At 50.2% G+C, this 25,450-nt stretch overlaps 1 protein-coding gene across 10 annotated transcripts in view; it reads left to right on the forward strand.

The window, feature by feature from the left end:
• Nucleotides 1-284: 284 nt before the first annotated feature.
• The window catches only part of EPB41L1 (erythrocyte membrane protein band 4.1 like 1), a 75,256-nt gene continuing 50,090 nt past the window's right edge, over nucleotides 285-25,450 (forward strand). For all 10 annotated transcript variants that reach the window (XM_090152321.1, XM_090152326.1, XM_090152323.1 and 7 more), the window contains exons 1-2: nucleotides 285-395; nucleotides 9,509-9,558. The gene's annotated coding sequence lies outside the window, so the exon portion shown is untranslated. The remainder of the gene's footprint in view (nucleotides 396-9,508; nucleotides 9,559-25,450) is intronic.

The raw sequence follows: 25,450 nt of genomic DNA on the forward strand, positions 1-25,450 counted from the left end.
GGAGCGGAGCGCCGCAGCCGCGCGGGCTGAGCCGCACCGGGCGGGGTTAAGGCAGCGCAGCGGCAGCTGCCGGGGCTCACTCGAGAGCGCGGCTCCTCCCGCACGGTCCCAGCGGCAGTTCTGCTCGAGGCGGCGGACTCCAGGCAGGGCCGAGCCCCGCACCACGTAGCCGCCCGCCCGTGCGGGGCTTCCGCAGCGCGGAGCCGAGCGGCCCGGCCGGGGGCGGCTCCCTGCGGGCGGGGGCGGGAGCGCGGCAGCGCGGGGCCGTTCCCTCCGCAGCGCCGCGGCCCGCCCCGCGCTGCGCTCCCGCCGCACGGCGGGCTGGCGGCTGGCGGCGGTCGCTGCGGCGTGGGGCCGCGCCCCGGAGGAGGTCGGCGGCGGCGGAACGGGCCCAGGTGAGCGCCCGCGCGGGGCCGGGACGCGGGGCACGGCCGGAGCACGGCGGCCCCAGGTGCGTTTGGCCGCAGAGAGCGGCGGGCGGGGCGGGGCAGGGCAGGCCCGCCTCGCCGGGCCGCAGAGAAGCGACTGCGGCTCTCCCTTCCTCGGTGCGCCGGGAGCGGCGAGCAGCGCTTCTCGCCGCCGCCGTTTCTGGGCGCGGGGCCGGGAGCGCCGCGTTCCTGGCCGCAGCGGCGCGAGCGGGGCGCGGTGAAGCAGCAGCCCGGCCGTGCAGCCGGACCGGCACAGCCCGGCACAGCCCGGGGATCCGCCGGCCCCGCGGCCCGCCCGGCGCTGCGGATTGCGGTAACTGCGTGTAACCACGGGGCTGTGATTTCAGAGAGACGATTTACATTAGCGGGAGAATGTGCAGAGAGCCAGGAACAACTTGGACCGGGTCCTCGCATATTTCTGTGGTTATTTTTGGAGTATGGTCATATGGCAGGAGGTGGGCTCTGGAGGTATCCTCCAGCTCAGCGTTTTCTCCACAGACCGGTTACCCGGGTGATCGTATTAGGGCTACGCGGGTCCCCTCTATCAGTGCTTTCCGTATGAAGCACTCTTCCTACTGCTGCTTCTGCAGTAGTATTGTTCCGCTCTGTGCTTAGCCATGCGTTGCGGTGGGGACCCTTCTGAGGACAAACAATGGTCGGGTACGTGTTATGGAGTATTTGCAGCGCTGCAGGAGCGGGCGGTGGAAGTGCTCTGTTATTGGGCTGCAGGCGGTGTGAGGTGACTCCTGATGAGTTCTCTCCTTGCTGACATGCCCTGAGAGGTGTGGCTTTCTCAGCACACCTAGAGACCAGCCTGCTCGTCAGTTCCTTCCCCTGTGGTCTTCTCACGTTTGGCTCGTCCAAAGGGGCTCTTACATCCAAACAACTGGAGATGTGGGAAGCGTGTTGTGACCAAGGTCTAATCTCTCGGAGATGCCTTGCAGCTCTCTGCCTCCTCCGCTGCCCACTGCTCATTTGTGGATGTCCTTTGGCTGCCATGGCTGGGGATCTGCACTCATGGCCTTCAGCAGCCTGCCTGCCCGTGTTGCCTTCAAGCAAGTTTGGAGCTTAGGGAAGGCTGGGTTTGAGTGGTGATCCTGACAAGAAGACAATTACTGTTTAATTGTCTTTTTTGGCTTCTGGTTTGGCAGCGTGGAGCCTGTCTGCAGGTCTCCCCAGGTGCTTAGAGCCCTGCTGTTAGTGAGGACACCAGACTCACAGGGTGTGTTCTGTGAGTTGTGCCAGACCCTGATTATTGTAGCACATGGAAGTCTAGAATCACCCTCTTTCTCCCAACTTATCCTTTATGCGAGGACAAGCCCCAAATTGACTGTTGAATAATCAGCCTGTATGTGTCCCCAGGGGACGTGAGCTGCCTCCTCTGCTTGCAGCCACTGCTGGGAGCAGTGAGCATCTCCTCGCAACCACTGTGCCATGTTTACTGCTTTAACAGCAACTTCAGATGGTAGTGGGGCCATTAAAGCAGACACTGCTGCATGTAGCAGAGCCCTAGTTGTGACAACAGCCTTGTGAGGTGCCCAAGTATGATGGACAGCCAGGAGGGGGTCTGGATTGGCTGAAGAAGGCTGTGGTATTTCTGCGATATGGAATGGAAAAAAATTTCAGAATCAGTTTTCCTCCCCACGGCAGCTGATTTCTCTTTTTGGCTCCGAGCAATGACTTTGATCCAAATGAGGAGATCACCTTGATTTACACAGTAACCTTTTCTTCTAGCAGTCCTGTAAATGACTGAAATGTCTGTTCCTTGCTCTAATGCTGCAGAATAGTCATGCATAGCTAGAGGAGGTTTTCGTAGATGGACAGACTAGTCAGGTTGCTGGCTAATTTTGTTCCTTAAAAAAAAAAAGTTTCATGTCGATAGTCATGATTTCTAAATGATGGAAGTCAATGGAGAATGGCCTGCTGGTTAAAGTGCAGGAGGTGGGCTTGGCTGTGTTCAGGATTGCTCTGGATTTCCTGTCTGTTCTCACAGGCTTTGCAGGAGTGTCTCTTGCCTTAATTTTGTTCAGCTATTTCCCCACTACTTTGGGCACAGTGATATGCTGCCTGAGCAACAGCTGAGATACTGATGGTGCAGCATGTGTGAGGAGATGGGTTGAGTTTGGGCTTAGGTTTGGTGGCAGATCAGTGTGGGCGTCTGGAAGGCCTGTGTTTAGCTATATTGTAGACTTTCATGCGGTGCCTGTCACTTGGAGGCCTGAGCCTATTCTGAAGCTCTGTTTTGAGAGTATATGCAAAAAAAGAAACACAAAATAGTGGAGATTACCAAGCTTGGTGGTTGAAAGCTCCTGCATGGAAAGACTTGTGCAGTTACAGATACGTGACTCTCATACAGCACGTAAAATTTGCTTGCACTGGGGCTGTGACAGTGATGGCTGTGTGGTTTATTGTTCTCACTAGAGAAGTCAGATAGCACTGAGTCAGCAGGTTTGGATTTGTCACAGCTGTGGTGATTGTGCTGGAAGACCTGTGAGGTTTGGCAGTGCGAGGTGAAGGGACTGGCCTGTGCTGCAGCCATGCTGGGGTTTGAGCTTGGACTCGGGCCTGCTGCCAGCTTGTGCTCTCCTTTGAGTCTGCATAAAGTGGTGGCATTGGTAGGGACTGATAGGCTTTGAGACCCCGCTCTGGTATTGTGAATTCATCTACTTTGTGTCATTTGGTTCTGTTAATTTGAATGCCAGTAACTCACAGTGGCGTAGCCTGCAGAATGAACACTTTCTCTCATGCGTCATTTTGTCTGGATTACAGGAGATGGGAACAACATTGGGAAGAGGTTGTCTTTGGTGAGCACATGTTGCAGTATTTACTTGTGTCTCCAGATCCATCTTTCCTCTTAGCCCTTGGGTGGAAGCCAATGGTTTGTCTAAGAAGAACTTCCTCTTCACATCTGGTCTAAATCTCCCCTCTTTCAGTTTAAAGCTGTTCCCCCTTGTCCTGTCACCATCTGCCTGTGTAAAAGGTCACTCTCCCTTCTGTTCAGAACCTTCCTTTAAATACTGGAGGCTGTCGTCAGGTTTTCCCCACAGCCTTCTCTTCTCCAGACTAAACAAGGCCAGCTCCCTCAGCCTGTCTTTGTAGGAGAGGTCCTTCAGCCCTCTGAGCATCAAAGAAATAGAAGATTTGGGCAGTTGTATCTATGCAGCTTGCCTGTCCCAGGTCCTGTGGGTGTCCCCCATCTTGGATGACAGTTGCTCCACCCTTCCCTTCTTTTCTCCAAGGAGGTGAATGGCTGTACAAAGAGCTGTTGGGCCCAGCTGTTATACAATTGGGGCAGAAGCCAAGGTTTGCTCTTCTTGCACCAGACAGAGGAACATGGGACTGTATGAAAAGGAAGCGTCATTTTAGAGCCCTCTTTGGTGATTTTGCCCTCTTGTCCCAGGACACAGCTTTTAAGGTACAGAAGGTGCTTTGAATTGAAGCTGAGAAGTAGTTAGTGCCTTGCACATAGTGTATGCATGTACGTCTACATACTCACGCACATCTCCCATCTGAGAAGGTAGGGGTAACAAGGCAGAGTCACAGAAAATAATGCTTTGGAAGAGCAGTTCCCTTCCATCTTTTACTGATGGTCTGTGCTTTGTCCTCCAAAGGGCACTACACTGTCATGTGGGCTCAGCAGTGTCTCAGACTGAATCTACCCCACTCAGTAGCCAATGGGTCTGGTGTGATCACAAAGAGGAGTCTGGGCTGACACCATTGTGCTCAAACCACGAGACAAATGAGGCTGAAGCTGCAGATCTGCAGTTTCCAGAAGGTCAGCAGTTTCATTTCGGCACTTGGCCTTTTTGTGGAGATGAAATTTGGTACTGCTTTAGTATTGGATCTGTTCCCATTTCAGAAGTCAGGCCTCTGCCCACCAGCTGTAACTGGACCCAGTGGTAATCATGTTGAGCTTCATCTTGCCAGTTTCCCAGTCTGGTCCAAAAGACAGACACTGCTTTCCATCCAGGCTATCAGAGACAGTCAAATCTGGCACCAGATTCCAGATGTTAGTATAAAATGCATCCCATGTGTGAGCAGATAGTGAATGGGGATTTACAGTATGGCATTTCTGCCAGGTTCCACCCACCTGACTCCTTCCAGCTATCTCACTGCCTGTGCCCCGCTTGCCGACTGGTAACAGAGCAGAAATGTGTATCCAGAAAGCTGGTATCCTTTGCTGTGTATCAGATGGAGAGGAAAACACAGGGTGGAGTCTTCTTTTGCACAAAGGAGAAAGTAACATTTCTGCCTTTGGTGGATTTTTAGGTGGCTGGGGGGAAATTAAATAGAATTTTATCACATTCATAGCCCTTTTCCCACCTCATTTTCCTGTGAATCTGTTGCTGTCATGGTATCTTTCAGAAGATATTTTTAGATTTGCATTTTTTTCTTTATTTTTCCGCTCATATCAGGCTTCTGAAGGGAAACACATTTTTATGGCAGAACAGAACGAGCCATTTCATGAGGCATTTTGTTATGGGCAGAAGAGACTGGAATCTGATTGTGTTTTTTAAATGACATTTTCCCTTTGTAATCAGCTCACTGTGCTTGTCATTGTGCTTGCACTGGTGAGCTGAGAGACAGCTAGGTGCATGCCCTGGCAGGCTGCTGCTGGGGAGGTTGGCCCTGCTCACCGTTCCTATGTTCAGCCACCTGGGAGCACTTCAGAACTATCATCCATGTGGGCAAACATGAAGGGGCAGCCCTGGGAGAAGTCCTGCAAGTGTTTCTCCCTAGCAGTCCTGGCAGGGATGCAGTACCCCTGTGTTTCAGAGAAGCAATTAAATCTTATTAGATGGACTATTGATTTGGCTGTGTCTCTGCTGGCAGGGGCTCCTGCTGAGCATTAGATGGCATGGTACCTGATGAAATATTGGATCTCCTCTTTGCCAGGGACCATAGGGAAGTGGCAAAATTCTCAAAGTGGGTTAATGATACTGTGCAAAGGCCTGATGGGTGGTCAGACTGCTAAGTCTGTCACTTGCTATGGAACCATGGAATTTTTTATCAGGAATACAAACCCAATGTTATTGCTTAGCTTTGGGGTAGGAAACTTCCAACCTGAATTCTCAGTAGTGCTGCCTTTTAAGAGAGATTTATTGCAAGTCCTTGTATGTGATGTTCCTGCAGAGTAATGGTAGAGCAACAGAAGTACCCTTTGATGTTTGATCTGTCTCTGGATATATGCATGCCTATGTGAATCAGGGGCTGTTACCTCTGCAAATTCACTGGGACTTTTCTTTAGGGAACCAAAAGTGAGGATGTCCTTGATGGTTACCTCGGTCTAGCATGGCTGCTAGACTCTTTGGCTTGCCTTGGCCACACTAAGTGAAGAGAAGTTGTCTTGGGCCACATATAAAAGATATGCAATAGTTAATGTATGTAAGTAACAAAACTTCTTATGTATATATATATTATTTAAATGTAAAAGAAGGCAACAAAACCATAAAACTAGTGGGTTGGACACGTATGATAGTGCATCATATGTCTGTAAGAACCACAGTTGGCTTTAGGATGACAGCCAGAGATAAATAAAGGAGGTATATGTAGAGAAAATGCAGCTGCCACTGCTGTGTTTTGATGGCAATTTCCACTGTAACTATAACCCTCCCTGGCCCTTCTACTTTGGTGCAAGAGCTTTGAAGCTCAGCTTCGCCCCTTGCCAGGCACAGCCTAGCATGCACGGACAGGACAACATGCAAGGCTAGAGATGGCTGTGGTGTTGTGGTCCAGTCATCTGCTGAGGACTGTCAAGGCTGTTTCCTCTCGGTGCACCAGAGCTGATGTTACCCAAGAGTGGGGTGCAGTTGTGCATGGCTGGACCTCTACTCAAGTCTTCATTCTTCAGTAAGCTGCCCTGGGGTTGCTGTGCTGCTCTGCTCTATTTATGTTCCTAGACAAGCAAAAGGAACAGCATGAATCCTTGTCCCCTTTCTTGACCTTTGCTGGACTGATCGGGGTTCTTGCAATGCATTGGCCTAGATTTGAGCAAGCTGGGCTTGACAAATGGCTTCATCCTAGCCCCGGTGAATAGATGTGCCTGCCAGTATTGCTGGCTAAAAGCTGCCCCTTGCAAGGGCTGTAGCGTTTGTCTGAGTGATCCAGCCTCCTGCCTGTGGTTGATGTCCCAGCTGCTGTCCTTTGACAGCCGGTACTTGTGCTTGCCCTGTCAGGGTCAGACTGGATAACTGCTATGGGGTTGGGATGATGTGGATCATTATGGGATGTTTTCAGCCTGAAGCACTTGTCTGCAGCTGAGATGGTATACACACCAGCCTTGGGCTGAGGACAGCTGCATGGCAGGAACTTGCAGTGCAATCTAGCATGCATTTTTGCTAGCAGTAGTGGAGAATCTGGAAGATAGCAGGGATGGGGGAGGGTCTTGCTCCCAGATGCCTGTGTTCTCAGAGCACGTCGTTAATATGATGTTAATTGATTCAGTAGCTCCAATTCCAAAGTGTCTCCCCGCTGAAATGCAGCCAGCTTTGGTGAAAGCCACTTCATGCAGCAGCAGCAGACAAGAAGGAAGGATGGTCTGTGTCAGCTCCAGAGCATGGTGGCTTTGTTTGGCAGTATGTACTGATGCTGCAACACAGGCAGGTAGGGGGGGAGTGCTGAGTGTAACAGCTCTGTCACTGTGCTCAGTGACGGCCTCCTCCATCTTCCCTTCTGTAGGGACATGATGCAGCCCTGGTAAGCCCTGCATCACAGACTGCTGATGGATGCTCATTCCTCAGGCTGGACAAAATCAGGTCGCTTCTATGTGTCTGCCTGCCTGCCTCTGCTCTTATCTCTTGAGCTGACTTGGAGAAAGCCAAGTGCATGAGGTTGGGAGCAGTGTGGGGGCCCCACAAAAATCTCTGGGCTCAGCAGAGGAGGATCAGGGCCTTGGGGACTCATCCCTGTGAGGGCGGTGACTGGGAGGAAGCTCCACAGATCCCTGTGTGTTTGTATGGCCTTCTCGGGGAGGAGCATGAGCTGTGGACTTCGAGCCTGCTCAGCTGCTCAACCCAGCCTGCTGTGCCCAGCTGCTGGCAGAGGATGGGACAGTAACTTCTGCTCAGCTCCTCCATCTGGCCTGCTGGCATAGGCAGTGTCTGCCTGAGGGGGTAGATGTAGAATGTGGGATTGAGGTGTGTGCGTAATGACACACGTGGCAGTAGCCTTGGCACTCCAGTGGCATCCCCTGGCCCACAGATGGGGAGCAAGGAGTGTGGGGCCTGTAGTCAGGGCGGTACTGCCCTGGGGTCTGGGGAAAGGTGAACTGTATGCAGGTGCTGTTGTTGGGGCATAGCCAGCATGAGCTGGCGTTATGACCTCACGGTGAGCCTGTGTGCAATGCAGCATGTGGCTAGGCCATGATTGCCATGCAGTTATGGAGGGCAGAGTGGGCAGGGCTTGTAGCTGAAGCAGCCACACGCTCTGTGCTGCGTCCCAGCTCTGCTCCCAGTATAGAGAGACAGCCCAGCGAGAAAACCAGGCCGTGCAGGGCTGCAGCAACACTTTCCTAGTGGGCAGGACATAAGGAGTGTGGCCAGTGTGACAGCATCAGCACAAAAGCCCTTTCCCTTGTGAGGACAGTGGCAGAGAACTTGGCAAAGGGACACAGCATTACAGGAGTGGGCTGGAACTCCCTCTTTCTTTTTCTTCTAGCTCTTGTGCAAATCATCTTGGGGCGTCATTTTTTCCCAACCTAAATGCATTGTTGTTACCCTGGAGGTACTGATGCTCCCAGCTTACTGCATCGGGGCTGATGGGTGGCAGAAAGTCCTGTCCTTGTTGGTGAGGGCATGGGCCTGAGCCAACTGCAGTTTCTGGCCTAGCTGTTACAGATTGACAGTGTGAAAAGAGATGCTGTCATTGCTGTGTGTCACCTCATGTTGCTGTGCTGCTTGGGGACTCCATCCAAATGGAAGCGGAACAGCTTTTGTGCCCTGAGCAAGCTTTTGAGAAAGTTGCTGTGGATCTGTGTCACTCCTGTGGAGCCAAACCCTGTTCTTAGCATCTCCATGCAAGGCAAGCTCTGTAGGGTTATGCGCAGCTGATGTTTGCTTGTGGGAAGTGAAAGGGTTTCACTGCATCCATGTGAAGTGTGAAGTAAGTGAGCTGTGAGTCCCTTGATGAATGTTCAAGGGACTTTTGGTTTTGATTCATTTTATTTATGTTTATGGAGTGATTGAGTTTTGCATAAGCAGGTTATCCTGCCTGCTTTGCATTTGTCCTTGTGAGAGGATTGCCTGTGTGTGTGTGTTGAATGTACAAGTTAACTCTTGTAAAAAAAAGTCGGAAATATCCTTGTTGGGCTATAGGACTTTGCTTCCTCTTTCATGTAACTGTAGCACTCGTTGGGCTGCAGTTCTTCCCTGGGAACATGAAGGTTGTCTTTATTTTCTTCTTTTTTTCTTCTTCATATATATAGTTGCCATCTAAAAAGTGGCTCTGGAAATTCTGTTATAGGATCCAGTTCTGAGATCATTTCCTTTTAAAACTGCTCATTTTACTACGTGTGTGCCAAACCTGCCTCTCCATGGATGGGTGAGCCAGCCTGGCTCCTCATGTCGTGTGTCACTGCCTGGGATAAAGGTCCTGCCAACCAGATGTTGCCCTTGCTGCCACCAGTCAGGGATATCATCAGAGGGGCAGGTGACACAGAGGGACAGAAGACAATAATGTGGCACAGATGGCCCTGAAATGAGAACTTAGGTAGCAATTGGCTGTGCAAGCCAAGAGTCTATCTGTTTCACTTCTCAGAGGTACTGCAGTACTGCCCGTAGTAAATATTTGCTTTTATCACTCAAAATTGGCAGAGCTGGCTCTGAACACATGCAGCGAACAGACCTGCTGCTTTTGGAGGTACTGTTCTCACATTGGTCTCTTTGAGAGTAAAGCTGCATATAAAATAATCTGTAGCAGAAAATCGCCAGCAAGTGGATTTGTATGGAGTCTAAATGCAATGCTTAAGCAGTTCGGGCACTGTCTTGTGAAGAAACACTGCTGTCCATTTGTGTGCTTGTCATTGTTTCTGGGAAGATTATTATTTTTATTATTTCTAACCAAATCCAATTTCTTCTTTGCAGATTCTGAATTGTGCCTGAACAGAGTGCTGAGATCAGCCCCTGGAAGCAGCGTGAGTTTATCCTGAAAGCCTTTATTCTCCTTTCTAGATCCCGTGTAAGGCTGAGTAGTTTTTTTGTAGCATAGAATGGGTTGCAGTAGCTGATGGTTGAAGATCAGAGGTCATGCTGCAGTATGAAAGAGGCTTGTATGGTAGCTGGTTCTTTGCTAGAAACCCCCTTGTGATAACTGGAAATATGGCCTGCTACTGCTGAAATGCAGAACTGTTGTAACTTGGATTCCTATGACTTTCCTAATGTGTTGGGATTTTTTCTATTTTAGGCGTTAGGCAACAGCCCCTTTGCTAACAGAAGGGTTCCTACCAGCTGTCTGACTCTTTGCTTGCTGACAAAGATGTTTTGAGAGAATCGCACACTAAGTTTCCATGTGTTTTTTTTTTTTTTTGCCCAGTCTTCTCGAGAAGCTGGTGTGTTTGCAAACTGTAAAATGTGCCACTGAGTTTTGTGAAATGGGGATCTGAGGCCCAAGCATAGGTCCCAGGCATTCAGGAGGGACTGGGCATGGCTGTCATAAAGTGTGTCCCAGTGAGCCAGCTTGGAGTGGAAGATGAGAGAGGCTCAGAGATAGATCTGAGTTGCAGAATTATTTTTGAGACTCCTGAAAGAGTGGAGGCCTCATAGCTCAGGCCTTCTCCAAGAGGGCTTCAGGCCCCGTGGATTTGGCTCCTGCCCACCTAAAGCAGGAAATACTCAAGATGTGGGTAGGTGATCCACATCCTTGCTGAGAGCTGCAGGTGTGCTCCTTGGGGCTGGAGATGTCTCTGGCTCTGAGCAGAGCTGTTCATTAGTTTTCATGAGCTAAGAGACAATCCTTCTACAGAGCTTCTTTGAAGGTCCAGACCTACTCAAGATCTGGGGTGCATGTCTAAAGGGAAAGCAAGAAGGACAGAGTTTCAGTGTGCTGAAGAGCCATTTGGTTGTTGGAATTACTGGTTTTGGAACTGGAGGGGTAGAAGTGAGTGAGAAGGGATGTCCATGTGGCTCCCTGGCATTTCTCAGGGACAGCCTTAAATACAGAGCCAAAGCAGAAGGTGCTGTGCAGAGCAGACACGAACTGCTCAGGATGGGAAAGGAACACTATTCTCCTGAGGAAGAGAGGAAAAAGATTATCATAGCAATGAGGGAATGGCTCTGCAGGTGACGCCCAGCAGCCTTATCATACAGGCAGGGACTCACCTCTGAAGTGCAGGAGCAAATCTTCCTGACAGGCATCATGCAGCAGCCAAATGCTACCATGTCAGCCGTGGCTTATGAGCCTAGCACCCACCCCATTCCTGAAGGAAACTGAGGCACACGATAATACAGACTCACATGCAAACAAGCACTCAAGTTGGGACTGCATTTCTACCCCTCTCATTACAAAACTGATACTCCAACATCCAGACAGTCTCACAGCTTTACTGGGAGGAACTGCTCATAAAAACTAACTAGCTGCTCCAAGCCTGGGGGTGCCAGGAAAGGTGGACTGGATGGGGTGTTGGGGACGGGAAGGAGAAAAACCCCTCTGCTGCTTCTCTGCACTGGGTGCCACACCAGGAGCTGCAAGAGAGCCCTGTGGTGACTCCTGATACCCAGTGATGCCTTTGCTAGTAACCTTGGTGTCTTAGGTGCAGCAGGAGATTGGTGGCCCAGGTCTGGGTCTGCTATGTTTCTTGTTTCCCCCTTTTCAATTGTGCTTTGTTAACAGATGGCCTGGTTAGCTGTGCAGGGCATAGATCCACCAGTGGCTTGGAGAAAATGCACATTAAAGTAGAACAGATCTGCTGCTGCGCTCTTGTAGCAGCTCTGGTGAGACTTGCTCAGCCGTGTACTGGGGCAATAGCATGGAGCCCATGGGTCCCATCTACCTGACAAGTCTGGGCATGTGGAGCTGTGTTGGAGCAGGTGTGGCCCGACCTGCTGGTGTTCTTGTGTTGGAAAAGGCATCCCCACACTTCTGGGAGGGTTGGTGATGCTCCTGACTTGGCATGATTATCATCCTAGGAATAAGCCTCTAATTTCTGTGCATTTCTGCAGTTCCTTTGCAGCTGATCCTAACTCTTGAATATCACAAAGGGCTTACTGATGGATTTTGTCAGGCAGAGTGAAGAAGAAAAGCTTTCTTGGGTGCTTGCTGTAAGGGAATGGCCTTCCTCCTAAGAAGTAATGCACAAGATATGAGTTTGGTCCAGGTCTAAAGCAGTGGATACAGGGCTCTTTTGGAGATTCAGAACATAGAGTCACAGAATGGTTATGGTTGGAAGAGATCTCTGGGTCCACCTAATCCCACTCTGCTCCAGCAGGGCCACCCAGAGCAGGGTACCCAGCGCCATGTCCAGGTAGCTTTTGAAGATGTCAAAGGAAGAGACTACCACCTCTCTGGGCAACCTGTGCCAGTGCTCTGTCACCCACGTGGTAAATAAGTGCTTCCAGACAGCCAGTCAGAAGGACTGAGACTATCCTCAAAGCAGAGCCCTCTATGCTGTCATGATGATCATCACAAGGATGATTTAACCCCATAATTTTGATTGCAGGCAGTTTATAGTGGCAGCCAATCACGGATGAGCATAGAGCAGCTGCTGAGTTCCCTTCTCAGTGCTCCAGGCAGGATCAGCTCCTTACTGCAAGAATTCCTGCTCAGGATGTTGCACTTCTCACCTTTTGCCTGTGCCTAGGTCTGCTTTCCAGAGTAGGCAGGAATTTGAAGCTGCTCTTTCTTCCCTAGTCTTTACCTCATGCAGTGATGGGATGCTGGCCAGGGCTGTGACTGCCATGTCCCCTGGAGTGCAGACTGTGGGAGCCTTCACTGCTGAGCATTGGTGCTGGGGCAGCACTGTGCCTGCTCCACCATCCTGGCTCAGGGCTGCTGGTGCATTTTCCTCTTGATTTGGGATCCATACTCTCTGGGATATGTGCCTTGGTCAATGAAGATTACTCTGTGTCATCCCAGCTGATTTCGTGTTGTCTGAGCAAATTGGTTTGTGCTATGTGGTAGTGTATGCCCTGAAGGCTGGTGAGAATGCTGCCAGTTCCCTCAAACTCATCTTGGGAAATGATGGCTCCTGGCCAAGCACTCTGCTTGCTTTGACTGATACTTCTCTTCTGTGTCATCTCAGTTAGGAGTCCAGCTTCCGCCCCGTTGCTATATATCTGGGGTGAACACCCACTGCCAATCTCTTTGTCTCTGCTCAGCTCTTGAAGGCTTCTCTAAGGCGTGTACTGGGTCTGTAATCTTTCCTCACCTTTGGGTGTACATTCAGTGAGGCCTGCTTGAGTGTCAGAAGCTGTGGCTTTCCTTTGAAGATGCAGCTTTGCTACTTGCCCCTGAAGTCTTGTCAGGTCTTGGGGTGACTGAGAGCTCTCAACTCCTGAGCTATATAATACTTTCATCACTGCCTTTGGCCACGAGTTTGAAAGGCTAGGGTGGGCTTCTGCCCTGCTGAACTGATGATCTCACCAGCACTGCACTGAAGGAAAGTACTTTCCATTCTTAAATCCCTCCAGAGGAGGACTCATCACCTGTGGCTGGAGTTTTGGCAGTGTGTTTAGCACAGCAGGACACGGGGATAAAACACTGTCATGTTTGGATCTGCAGGACTTGCTCCCAGGAATGGATACTACTAGAAAAGCAGGTTGCTGAAGCTGCTTGAAGTGAGGCCAGTGGGCTCTGAAGGAGTTGCTTGGGGCTGCTGTGCTTATCTGAGTTTTCTGGGCTGAGCTGCAGGCTTGCTGCAGACTGGGGATGCTGGGGCTCACCTGCATCCCACTACCTCCCCTCTGCCAGACTGGGAAATGCTCCTTCTGTAATAGTCAAGGGATTTTTGGGCTTTTCTCAGCCTTTCGGGAGGGTCCTTGGTGGGTTTGGAAAAGGCCTGTTCTCCATTGAGCTATATGGCACCCTGGTGCTCAGTTCTTGGTTTGTGTCCTTTGCTACCTACAGTAGCGACAGGATGCATGGTATGACAGTGGGGAAGCTGACAGTGCACTGGAGGTAGGTTGTGTTGTGGTGAGAAGTTTCAGAACCAGAGAGGTGGCCAAGCATGTGATTTGGAAAGAAACGTTGGCTTTCCTCCCCTGCTCCCCTCACACAAGGGCACTTGTCCTGTTCCTGCATGTGGTGGCCCAAGGGCTGTTCAGTGGAGCTGGTGCCATCCTCCTTGCCATGGACATACATCCATTGAGTAACTGCTGTGCAGGCCCTGCTTCTTCGAACCGAATGCCCAGGAGATGCAGTGGGCCCTTTGGGCAGGTAGTGCTTGTTCCTCACCGTGAGGTTATGATTAAACACTGCCTTTGGGATGAAGAGGGCAAGGGAGAGGGCTGCTGGCATCCTGTTACAGGTGCACGCTGCTGCCTCCAGTACAGGGCAGCTCAGCTGTGAGTGCCAGGGGGCTGTGTCTGGAGTTGCCACAGAAACAGAGAGTTCGGCCGCTGGGGAGATGGAGATGGTGCCGGCACCACAGGTGTGTGTGGGTGGTAAGAGGGGGTCATCACGGTCTGCCGTGTTGGTGACAGCCCGGGTACTGCTCCAAGAGCTGTCACAGAGGACACCACGAGCAGTGTGCGTGCCTACATCTTCCCACAGAAGATCTTGGAGTGCTGGTAACAGAAACCCCTGGAGGGTGACTCCCCAGCAGGCTGGGCCTGTTCTGCCAAGGGCTGATGGGTGTCCACAGGCCGCGGAGGCCTCCTGCCAGCCAGGCTGGGCCGCATGGGGCAGAAGGGCTGGGCTAGACCTGGCTGAGGCTGCTTGTCTGCAGCTTGGGGCAATGCAGGTCCCCGGGGGAGCTGTTGTTGCCTTTGCTCCCCTTGTCTTCACTGCAGCGATGCCCGCCTGAGCTGAAGGATGAGAGGCCCGCCAGCGTGAGTCTGCTCTGTTTGGCACAAGCCACCCTCACAGTCCTGCTGCAGTGCCGGAATGCTGCTGTTCCTGGCAGCACGTTGTGCCTGGATTGCAAAAAGTATGTTCTGTGATTGGTTGTCCAGGGCGCTGGGTGCAGATGAGAGCTCGCCTTAGTTCTGCACGGCTTGTGTCTGGACCCTACAAGTGTTGAGACCTCTGACCTATTTTGAAAATAATTCTCTACTTGCCAGATCAGGGGAATAAGTTTTCCCCATTTTTTGACTCAGGTTCTTCCTGCACTGCGTAAACTTTAATCTTTTTGTTAATTGTTTCATTGGTAAAACATTAATTTCTCGCTGCATGGTGCTTTCCTGCAGCAGGACGTGCTCAGCTGCAACCCCAGGCACAGGCAGTCAGGTCCTGCTCCCCCCGTTCACGTCTGCCTGCAGCAACCTCCTGTGCCGGGTGCATGGTTTTGTGCCCTGCCTGCCGGCACTGTGCACTGGGTCTTTCCTTCCACTGTTGTGTGACAGCAGGAAGCACTGGTAACCCTTTCACTGAGAGCTCTGCCCTTGATGAGTCTCTGCCCTTGGGTGTGGTGGAGAGAGGCTTAATTCGGTTCCCCCCTGCCTCCACCTTTTTCCTTTTTTTTTTTTTTTTAACCTCTCCAGCCCTTCCTTTTGTTGTCATTTATTTGTCCAAGTTCCCTGAATGCCTGTTACCTGCCTTAGGGGAGAATTCGAGACACATCAAAGCGAGAAGAGCATCTGCAATCACTAAGTATACATCCTTTGGGAGCTAGTGAGAGATTAAACTATGAGGAAAAACAACTGCTAAAGATTGTTCAAGAAGTAAAATGGAGGGGCTGGGGGAGAGCAATAGAAATCAAGCAATATTTGCTTACCAGAAGTTCTCTGTCTCGTTTCTGAGGGACCTCACTGGGGTGATATATTCCCTCAGGGTAAAACCTGGCTGGGTGCTGGGGAGGGCAGCAAGGCAGCTGCATTCTGCAATGGGAACCAAGGGTCTTGGTGTGCCCTCCCAGTTCTGGTCTTGGCATGGGCTTATACAGCTATTTGTCAGGACTGAATCTACGCATGATCTTGTGACTGATACCCCCTTCACCTAGGGAGCCTCTGCTCCTTAGTCTGGAAGCTGGGTGCTCATCTACTCCTGCGCAAGCCTTCCCTCTGTAACTCCCCTGCAATGGGGGAGCATTTGCTGTAACCTCACTTAATGGTGTCAATGCTTCTTAGGAAGAGTTGGCATCTAATTGTGTGTAGAAAGTAGAAAAGAGGTGCTAGCAATGAAAAGGATTAAGTGAAGCTGTGTACTTGGTGTTCTACCCGGACTCTGCAGGTGCAATTGGGCAGGCAGCAGAGGGATACTCAACCAGCAGTGACTGCTGTGTGGGATGCCTGCCTGGGCATAGGGTAAGTTGAACTTTGTCTTTCAGCTGAATGGGGAAAAATAAAAAAATTTAAGGCTTTGTATTTTGGGAACAATAGAGAGCAAACAGAATGAATCGTAGAATCATCCTCAGCAGTAACATTTCTTGCAGTCACGGGTCGAGATTAAATCAGTGCTTGGGGAGGTGTCAGCAGCTCAGTCTCTAGCTGAAACAGTCTATGGTGTGTAGCAGCTGCTGGGTGAGTGAGGCTGTGCAGCACCCTGCTGTGGGGTATGCCATGGCCCTCCCGGTGCCTCAGGCCAAGCCTGTGGGCTTCTTCTTAAACCTGCATTCAAGGTAGGGTGGTTTTTTTGTTTGTTTTGTTTTGTTTTTGTTTTTGTTTTTTGAGAAAACTTTATCAGTTAAAATTTATGTTTCACAGAGCGTCGTCTTCCCACATGTTAAAAAGTAGAATAACTCATGAACTGGAGATATTCTTCATTGCTTCAGTGAAATGTTTTATTGGTGAGGGGCTGTCAGCAGTGTCCCTGCAGTCCAGCATGTCCCAGCACGTGGCAGAAGGGAAGGTCCTTCAGGAGAGCAGACTCTGGAGACTCACCCACTGTGTCTTGGGCTCCTTTAACTCAGGGGCCCTTTGTCTTATGCCATTCTGATAGCCTGAGCTCAGCAAGTTGCCTGTCACTGCAGGGTTAACCAGAGCTCTTGAAAACCTCTCATTTCTTTTAGAATAATTTTAGGGCAAAGCATTTGCAGTTACACTGATTCCTCATAGAGCTGAAGATTAATCACATTTCCATGTGCTAACTCAAAGGAAAAGCTTGTTTTCTCTATGGCTTTGATGAGTAGGCTGTGCTTGTGAGAGGCTAGAATTCTGCTGCAGATACTGGTGTTAGGAACAGCTTAAGGAAACCCAGGAAGTCTGGGTCTTTTCTTTTTTTTTATTTTTTATTTTTTTCCTGTCTTTATTTTCCATGGTTAATAGAACAATTTCCTGCTCCTCTTTCTAGCCAGCTGTTAATCTGTCCTTGCTCAGAAACAGGCTGAACAGCAGTATGAATTGCAGGTACTGTCCAAAAACTGTTTCCAAGAGCAATTCCTTGAGCTCCAACTCCTGATTATTGTTTCACTTACTGAATTGCTGCTTTTCTTACTTTGAACTTACATTGCAGGGAAAAAAGAAACGTAATTTTGTGACATTTGGAGGAATTTGCCCAATACATGGGTCTATATTGCTTGGGAAGTAGAAGTGATGCTGAGGGTTGTGATTTGCCCTTGGAGCAGAGCACTCCCCTCTTCTGCTTGCAAGGCTCTGTCCCTGTGGGTTGTCATGTAACAGAGGTAGACAAGTGTGCTGCACTTCCAGGGCTTCTTACTGATTGAAACTTGACTGAGACTGGGGTAAGGGCAGAGGTGATCTGCTGAACAGCAGATGAGGGCATGGTATGGTGAAGGGTGGAAGCAACCTGGTAGATTGTGAATCCTACTTTGGTGGCACAGCTGAGAGGTGCTATGCAGTGGAAAGGGAGCAAGTTTTTGGGCAGGTGCTTGTGGATTCATGAGAGTTTGCCATGCCTGGCTGTTTCCCTAGTGTTTTTGTAGCTTTGGGACCTGGGACAGAGAAACCAAGCTGTAAAGGGGTGATGCTGGACAGAGCATATGGAGAGCTCAGATGATTGGTGTCCTTGGGAGCACGGATTGTGTGGTGCCATGGGAAGTGCTGGTTCCCAGCTAGCCAGGCTGGCTTCTTGAGATGGAGCAGAGTGGTTTAGATTTGTTTTTCACTTTTGGAATCCAGCATTAATCAACTTGTGAAGGCAGCAATTAGACTTGGAGTGGGAGGTAAAGTGGGAGGTCAAGCTTGTCTAAAAGCATTGCTCCTTTTCCTCTAGACCTTGGGTATAGCACGTGATGTGGGGCACATGGTCAGGCATCAGGGAGAAGTGGCAGCAGATGCCAGGTGAAGGAGATGCAAGGTTTTCCAGTCCCACCCCTGCTGCTGGAGCTGCAGCAGCAGAGCCAGTGCATGCAGGCAGGTGGCTGCGCAGGATGGCTCCTGGGGGATGCTGGTTGCTAGGCAACCTCAGAGGTGGAGCTTTGCAGGTTCGGAAGCTGCTGCAGGCTGCTTCTGCCCTGCCTGCATCCTATCCTGCACGTTCTGGGAGGTGCTGCTGGCTGCCCTGCTCTGCACAGGGAGCTGGATACCTCAGTGTAGCTGGGCATTACTATCAAAGGATTTGGGGTTTCTCAGACTGAGATTGTTGATGCCCTCACTGTGGAGATGTGAAGTTGTTTTGGAGCTATGATGGCTTTTTGTTTGGAGCTTCCACCTCAGTGATTCTGATGATTTGCACCTAAACAAGGAGAAGAGTTGAGAGCTGCAAGGCCTCAGCAGTTCAGGCAGCACACTTTGGTCAGGATGGGTACTGATTGCGAAACACTGGGAAGGAGGTGTTCTTGGTCCTCTTTAGGTTGTGGCTGTATTGGGAAGGGAAGGGAAGGGAAGGGAAGGGAAGGGAAGGGAAGGGAAGGGAAGGGAAGGGAAGGGAAGGGAAGGGAAGGCTGGGTGCTACAGCAGTTCAGATAACCTGTGTAGGCATCTGCCCCGTGCAGATGCCAGTACTGCAGGCTGTCCTCCTGAGCAATTGCAATCTTGTCTGGGTAAGTTACTGCTGTGGGTCTCTTTTCTTTATAGTTTATTCCCAAGCCCAGATGTTTATAGGACACTTGGGGAATCCTTTCTTAGAAATAACAAAATCTTTGGATTAAATGAGATACAGCAAGAAGCTGTGCCTGTAGTTGCCCCAGGGCTAGAGTAAAGGGAGGTTACTCTGGGCGGTGGCTTAAACTTTTTATTTCAAAGCATTCTGATGCTTCTACCTATGGATTCAACCTGGATTTTGCATGCTGAATGTTAAGCAACCTATTTTCTCCTTTGCCCTTTTCCCTAGCACATGTGAGGTCCCTGCCCACAGCTGGTGCATCTTGCTGGACCTTTGCTGAAAGTGTTGAATGTCCTGGGTGCACCACCATATCATAATACCCTCTTATTCCTGCTCCTAGAGTCTCCTCTGCACTCTGCTGACTCTGCAGATGTGTGTTGTGGAAGGTATTTGCTTGCCTGGAAGAGGCACATTCCTGGCTCTGCAGAGCTGCCTGATGTGTTAGAGAGGCAAACTGTGCAATATTGTGTTTGTTGGAAATATCCAAATAATTTTGTCAGGACGGTATTTCAGATAAAAGCAGATTTTATTCACAATTGCAATGGCAGGCATCCCACAAGCAGGAGAGTGCACTTATGGCACAATATGACAGCGTTTGTATCTTGTTCCCCCACCCCCGTTTCCCCATTGGCTGGATACTCCAGGTTCACGATCTTATGGAAGGATTACATTTGTTAATTTGTGTGTCAGTCAGCAGCCATCCTGTTGTTCCCAGGATGTTCCCACTGTTGTCCCAGTGCTCTTCTTGTCATATCAATATGGTGATTTTCTTCAAAGTCTTTGTTAAACAAAGAGTACCAGGGGGAGGGGGTGATGCCAGGCCTTTCCAGGTCTCTTCAGGTGCTTCCTTGGGCATGCCATGACTTGTTCTCTGGATAAGTCTCATGCAGGATATTTTTGCAATGTGTATGACAAAATATACATATATACTTCACCTATATACTGAGCATGCATTCCTGGAGGAGGATTCTTCTAGAGGATAAGTGATGCAAACTATCCGAGACACCCCCCCTTCCCAACTAAAGTAGTAAGACTCCCAAAATGAGCGACGGCAACGGAGACCATGAAATAAACAATTCTTATCTAATTCTAGTGCAGAAACAACATTTGATTCCCACATGTATTGCAAAAAGCCTTAGTAAACTTCACTCCCTCTGCACTCTCCTGGAACAGAGGACAGGATGCAGGCAGCCAGCAGACAGGGATCACATGCAGGTTTGGTGGTGGTGCATGTCTGCTGGCTCTGGTGTGTGCAGGACTCTGCTGCACTAGATGTGTCTGTGCTGTGCTGCTGAGCAACTGAGCTGTGCGGGGCTGTGCTCCAGTCCAGGTGTGAAGTTGTGAGCTGCAGGGTCCCCATAAAGGTGCAGGACAGTCTCCTGCAGGCTCCACAGTCCAGGTGGTCAGTGCCTCATGTGTCCTCAGAGCCAGGTGTGGAGCACTGGAATGTGCATGCAGCATCCCACTTGCTTTCTGATGGAGGCTCTTGAAAGTGGTGCATGGAGAGTGGTGAAGACTGGCTGAACTGGCCAGTGTGTTGCAGTGGGGTTCTGAAGGCCACAGTTGTCCTAGGGCCCTTCCAAAAACCTTTGTGCTGATGCAGCAGCGTGGCCATCCACATGTGGGAGGGGAACGGGTGCTGGAGAGCCAACACATGCCATGAGCTGCCCTGCTGCAGAAAACCAGCTGCCAGCCACTCTGATGTTGGAGTGGCACAGGCCTTCCCCAGGCTCCTGTTCGTGGGTGCTAACTCACTGGCCGGAGAGTGCAGGATAGCCATAAGCACTGGCAGCTTGCTGAGGGACTATGACACCCAGGGGGCTGGGATGGCTCCAGAGAATGTAGTGGCAGAGGGAGCAAGGCAGCTGCGTAGTGCCTTGTCTTGCAGCGAATGGGGTTTTCCAGCAGGCTGATGACAGGCATTTCGACTTTTGCGAACGAGCTGTTGGCGTCGGGGGGAGGGGAGCCGATGCCTGAGGGAAACAGTGAAATCGGCGTGCTCTGAAATAGCATCAGCCCCTGCTGTGGCGGCAGCAGCTGTGTGCCTCTGACAGCAGACTGCTGCTGCCCTGGCCAAGCCGCAAAAGGTGCTGCAGAGTATGGGGTTTGGAGGGGACAATGGGATCTGCGGGTGCAGTGGAAGACGAAGTCATGCTATGGGTACTAAAAAGGCTGTTGGTGACCTGCACAGTACACAGCGCTGTGACATTCAGGCTGTTAGTGATGACACGTGGTGTGCTGTGGCCACAGGGATGGTGTCCCATGCCAACAGTCAGCATGGGCTGACTGGCTGTGTGACCAGCTCTGCTTGTCACTCGTGGGATGCAGGAGGAACATGGAAATAAGGAATTTGCCAGCAGCAGAGCAGCTGCAGGGATGCTTATCTAGCAGTGGACTGGACATGGGGTGGGCTCTTGTCCTGCCCCAAACTGTAGGTCTGGGTGCTGGGGTAGAAGCCAACCCTTTCCTGGGCTAACTTAGGTGGCCTTATGAGAGAGGGAAGGAAGCAAACCGCAACATGGGATGTGGCACAGGCATCATGAGTTTCAATCTGTGCCCAGTTTTTCAGTTTGCTGTTAGATGTCTCAAGTAGCTCCTTAATTTGGAGAAATGTGTGGTGGTTTTGTAGAGCTGAATCATGCTCTCTCCCGAGCCACTAGCTGAAAGAGCTTCATTTTCATGCTGATGGTGCTGTGTGAAAAGTATTTCTTGACTTCGTGACCTGTCCACCTGGAAGGGTTACAGCAGTTTATTCCTGAATTTACGTATTCAGCTGGGAGGTGTTACTTGAAAAGATGGGAAGCTGGTGGCTGAAACCTGGTTTTAAAATGACTTGGGTCTTGAAAAACAGCTGTTTGCTGCTGTGTGTGGGCGGGAGCTGGACAGCAGGAAGGAGAAAATAATGCTCTTGTATTCAGACAGGCTTGGGCTCAGAGCAGTGCAGTCCCACTGGCCTGGTGGTGGACATACTGCTGGACAGGTGAGCTGCTGAGCCCTCCTGGAGCATAGGGAACGTGACGTAGGTCACAACATTTTTCCTAGTTTTCTGATGCCAGCAGGACTGTGTGTTGTTTTTGTTTTCTTTTAAAGCAAGGCAGAGTCTGCCAGGTGACAGAAGAGGAACTGTGGAACATGGCCAAGCTGCCATCATGCCTTAAACTCAAGGCTAGTGTGTTGTATTCCTGCTCTCTTCCTGTGAACCTAGTGACTTCTTAACTTCATATTTTTTTGCCCTAACTTTCTCATTTATTCATGTTTGATCCAAGTTCTGTGTGGCATGATGCCATTGATTTCACATCACGAGGGAAGTGACCCAGGCTTTCTGAGGATAGCTTAGTGAAATACATATGGACTGTTTTATTGACACTGCAACTGGGGGTTGTTGTTGTGGGAGGCTGCTGCCAGTCTCCAGAAGACAACGCCATTGGAGGAGTGGTGTGGTTTGTTTGTGTAGGGGAGGCACTTTTCTGTCTGTAAGATGTGTTTGGAAAGCACAACTTTGTGTTCCAGGGTCAAATGTCTGCACTGCTGGGTAACACATGACAAGTAAGCAGATATCCCAGCTCTTCGCAATTGCTGACATAATACAGTACATAATTGTCCGAATACAATTTGAGCACGCGTCAGTGAAGTCTAATCTCATTGCATGAGAGTAGCTTGCCAGCCTCATTCCAAAAGGCTGAGAGCCCTTAGTTTAGAGTGGGCCAGCTTCCCCATAGCTGATCTGCACAGAGGGCCCTGTGCTCATCTCACTAAGGCAAAGACATAAAGCTTGTAGAGATTTTGCAGAATCATCTCTTCCTCCTATCCTCACCCTTGTATTTTTCCTACTTGACCCAGTGCATATCTCAGCAGCTCTAGCCTTGGCCAGCTGCTATCTGCTGCTCACCACAGTGCTCAGCAGCTTCTTCAGCCCTGCATTTTGACATATTTTTACCAGCCCAACATCCTTGTTGTTCCCAGAAACTCAGGATCAGGTCAGTGGTTGCAGAACATGACAGCTGAACAGCCCAAGCTTGCCAGGCTGTGCTTAATGTTAGAAAGGAATCATTTATCTGGCCTACATGTCTGTAGAAGTTGGCAAATGCAAGTATTATCAATCATGTTTGCAGTGTTAGCTGCTCTGTAGGGCAGAAGAGCATCATGATGTGTTGTTCTGACATCTCCTTTCAAAAACATTCCTGGCAAAGGGATGGGAGGGAACAGGTTTGGAGGTGATGGGGAAGGGGTTGGTTACAGGCACTATATCTGTGAAACTACATGTTCATGCCATGATGGGGTTGGATGCATGGTATAAGGCTCATGGGTGGATGAAGGAGAGATGTCTGCATCTTATGGTTCCAGTGAGGACTGGATAGTAGAAGCAGGAGGTGGGTGAGTGGTAAGTCTTTAAGCTTCCCAGTCCTATGTCTCTTCTGCAGTAACTGAGTCCTGCCGTACAGGGTGGCTGCAGGACGCAATGGCCATGGGACACAGTGGCTTTTGATTCTGCCTGTTGTGTGTACGCTGAAGTGCAGAGGAGTTAGGTATTGAGAATCAGAGAATGTCTTTGGTGATAAACAAAGGGGGAAGTGCCTTACTGTAAAGGGAGAACGTCAGAAGATTGTGATTGTCTGCAGGAATTTGGATGCTAGAACATCCATCTCAGTGACTGAACTGAAGGAAGGACAGAAAATAGAGGGAAACAGAGGACTTAAGGTAAGTGCATGGGCATAAAGGGTCTTAGAAAGCTCCTAGCATTACTGTTCTGCATATGTGGTTACACACCGAAAGATAAATCTCAGTGCTGCAATAGCAGAGCCTTTCAATCCTGACTGGTGGAGAATATGCAGGAGCTAGGCAATGAGAAAGACTGAACCATGCAGTCTGTCCAGCTAAGAAGAGAAGGGCATCTGAAGCAAACCCTCACTGTGTGGCCAAGACCCTGATGGCAGAAGTAGTAATCAAATGCTCCCTAATCTGGATACAGCAGTGCTCTGTGTCCAACTGCTCATGCCTATGCCGCTGTTTTCTGCTCTTATAAAGTTGTGCAGAGGGGAGCTCCAAGATCCTGCAGCCCATCTGGGGCCAGAGACTCCCTGAGCTGCTGTCTGTGGCTTGGTTCAGGGGCTCTGCAGACCTGTTCTCTTAGGGCCTCCACATCAATACTGGGAAGGACCAGACATTGTGAGAAGGAGAGAGGAGCTCTCCCCTGGTGCCAGGGGACAGGGACTGCGTAGAAGGAGGTTTGGGTGTAATGTGCAGATGATGAAGCCCTGAAGCAGGCTGATATGCAGGGAAAAGTGTTTTCACTGCAGGAGACTATTAAAGACTTGTCAGACTGGACCAGCTCCATACATTGAGCTGAATGGGATTAAATGACCACTTGAAGCATCTCTTTGCTGCAGTGTTTGCACTGTGATGAAAGGATGTGGTGACCTTCCTGGGGCTTGCAGAGGAGGCAGCACGGGGCCTGGAGCAGCGCTGAGGGGAGTGAGCACAGGCGGCTGCAGAGATCAGAGCTTCTACGTCAGCGACATCTGGAGCCTCACCTCTGTGAGTCAGCGGTTTGAGTGCTGATGAGTCACAGTGGTGCTGCAAGACAGCCATGTGCTGCTACAGGGCTGGAATCTATTGTCTGGAAGAAGGACATCTTGAAAAGAGGAAGACAAGATATTTTCCCTCATTTTTTTCAGCAAGCCTGGCTGTGAGGTATGCCAGCACCGAGCAACTCAGCCCTCTCCTGCTCCATGCTGTGGCACCTCAATGAGCTGGAGCTGGTATCTGGCTGCTGGCATCCCAGCCTGAGAGGACGGCTCCCTGCTTGGCTGCACCTGTCAGCACATGGCTGTGGTCTCATGCATCCCTAGTGTGGAAAATGCAATCATGTCCTTTCTTCATGGGGTGTGTGCTTGGGAGACATTGCTAATCCCCTAAACTGGGATCCTGGAATCTACACAGAGTGCACGTGTTCTGGAATTCAAATTACAAGTTGATCTTGGGCTATAGAAACTGGTGTCTGTAAGCTGCTGCCCTGTTCTGAGGTGATTGAAATGGTGAGAATGCACAGAATGGGTTTGAAAACCAAGTGGAGATAATCCCACAGTGTGCCAGGGGATGAAAAATTAGGTGGCGCTGCCTTCTTTTCAGGCAGCCCCTGCAAGAAGCAGCCTGTCCTGCTAGGAGTCTCTCCCACTTGTCTGCAGCGTGCAGGTGATCTTTGAGTACATGTGGACATCGTGTAAATGCATTGAGGTATTCTGAACCAGTTCAAAGATGAGTAACAAGTACCATTTTCATGCTTAAAGAAAATTACTCAGGATTTTTCTGCATCCTTTCTTGGCTCAGATAACCTCAATGTGCGATTTGAATCTTCAGAACTACCACAGACCCATTCCTGTCAGAAGGCTCAGCCCTGCCCTTGGTGCGGTAGTCAGAGCCTCGAGTACCACGTCCTCAATGCGTGTATGTTCAAATTAGTGGTAACCAGCTTGAGATTTATTTATGGACAACTGAGGGATCTTTGTAGACAAGGTGCAAATGTCCTGCAGCAAGCTGAAGCCTGGTGGCAGTACTTGTTTGCTTCTGTTTGGCAAGTTGTTGAGGGATTTTTCATTTGTCTCCAGTTTAAGATTCTGTAGCGTCTGGGCTATCTCAAAAGCCAAAGAGATTCTCCCTAGCTCTGTGGCAGGTGGCTGGTGAGATGAATGCTGCTTACAAATATGTAGAAGTGAGACTAGTGAAGTATTTTGTTAGCACAGTAGGCTTGGAGTGACACAAGAAAAGTTGTTCTATTCCATGAGCCTCCTGTCTTCCATCTCCAGAAGTTGAATTTTGTCCCTTTCCAGCTCATATTGCCAGGCTCCTGGTTACTATTTCTGGCTGCTGCTCAGTCCTGTGACTTGTTCATGTTGCTTTGACACCTTGTTGGTCCTACTTTCACATATCCGTTA

This window comes from Phasianus colchicus, chromosome 17, assembly GCF_987193195.1.
Source record: "Phasianus colchicus chromosome 17, bPhaCol1.hap1.1, whole genome shotgun sequence".
In the NCBI taxonomy this organism is placed as follows: domain Eukaryota; kingdom Metazoa; phylum Chordata; class Aves; order Galliformes; family Phasianidae; genus Phasianus; species Phasianus colchicus.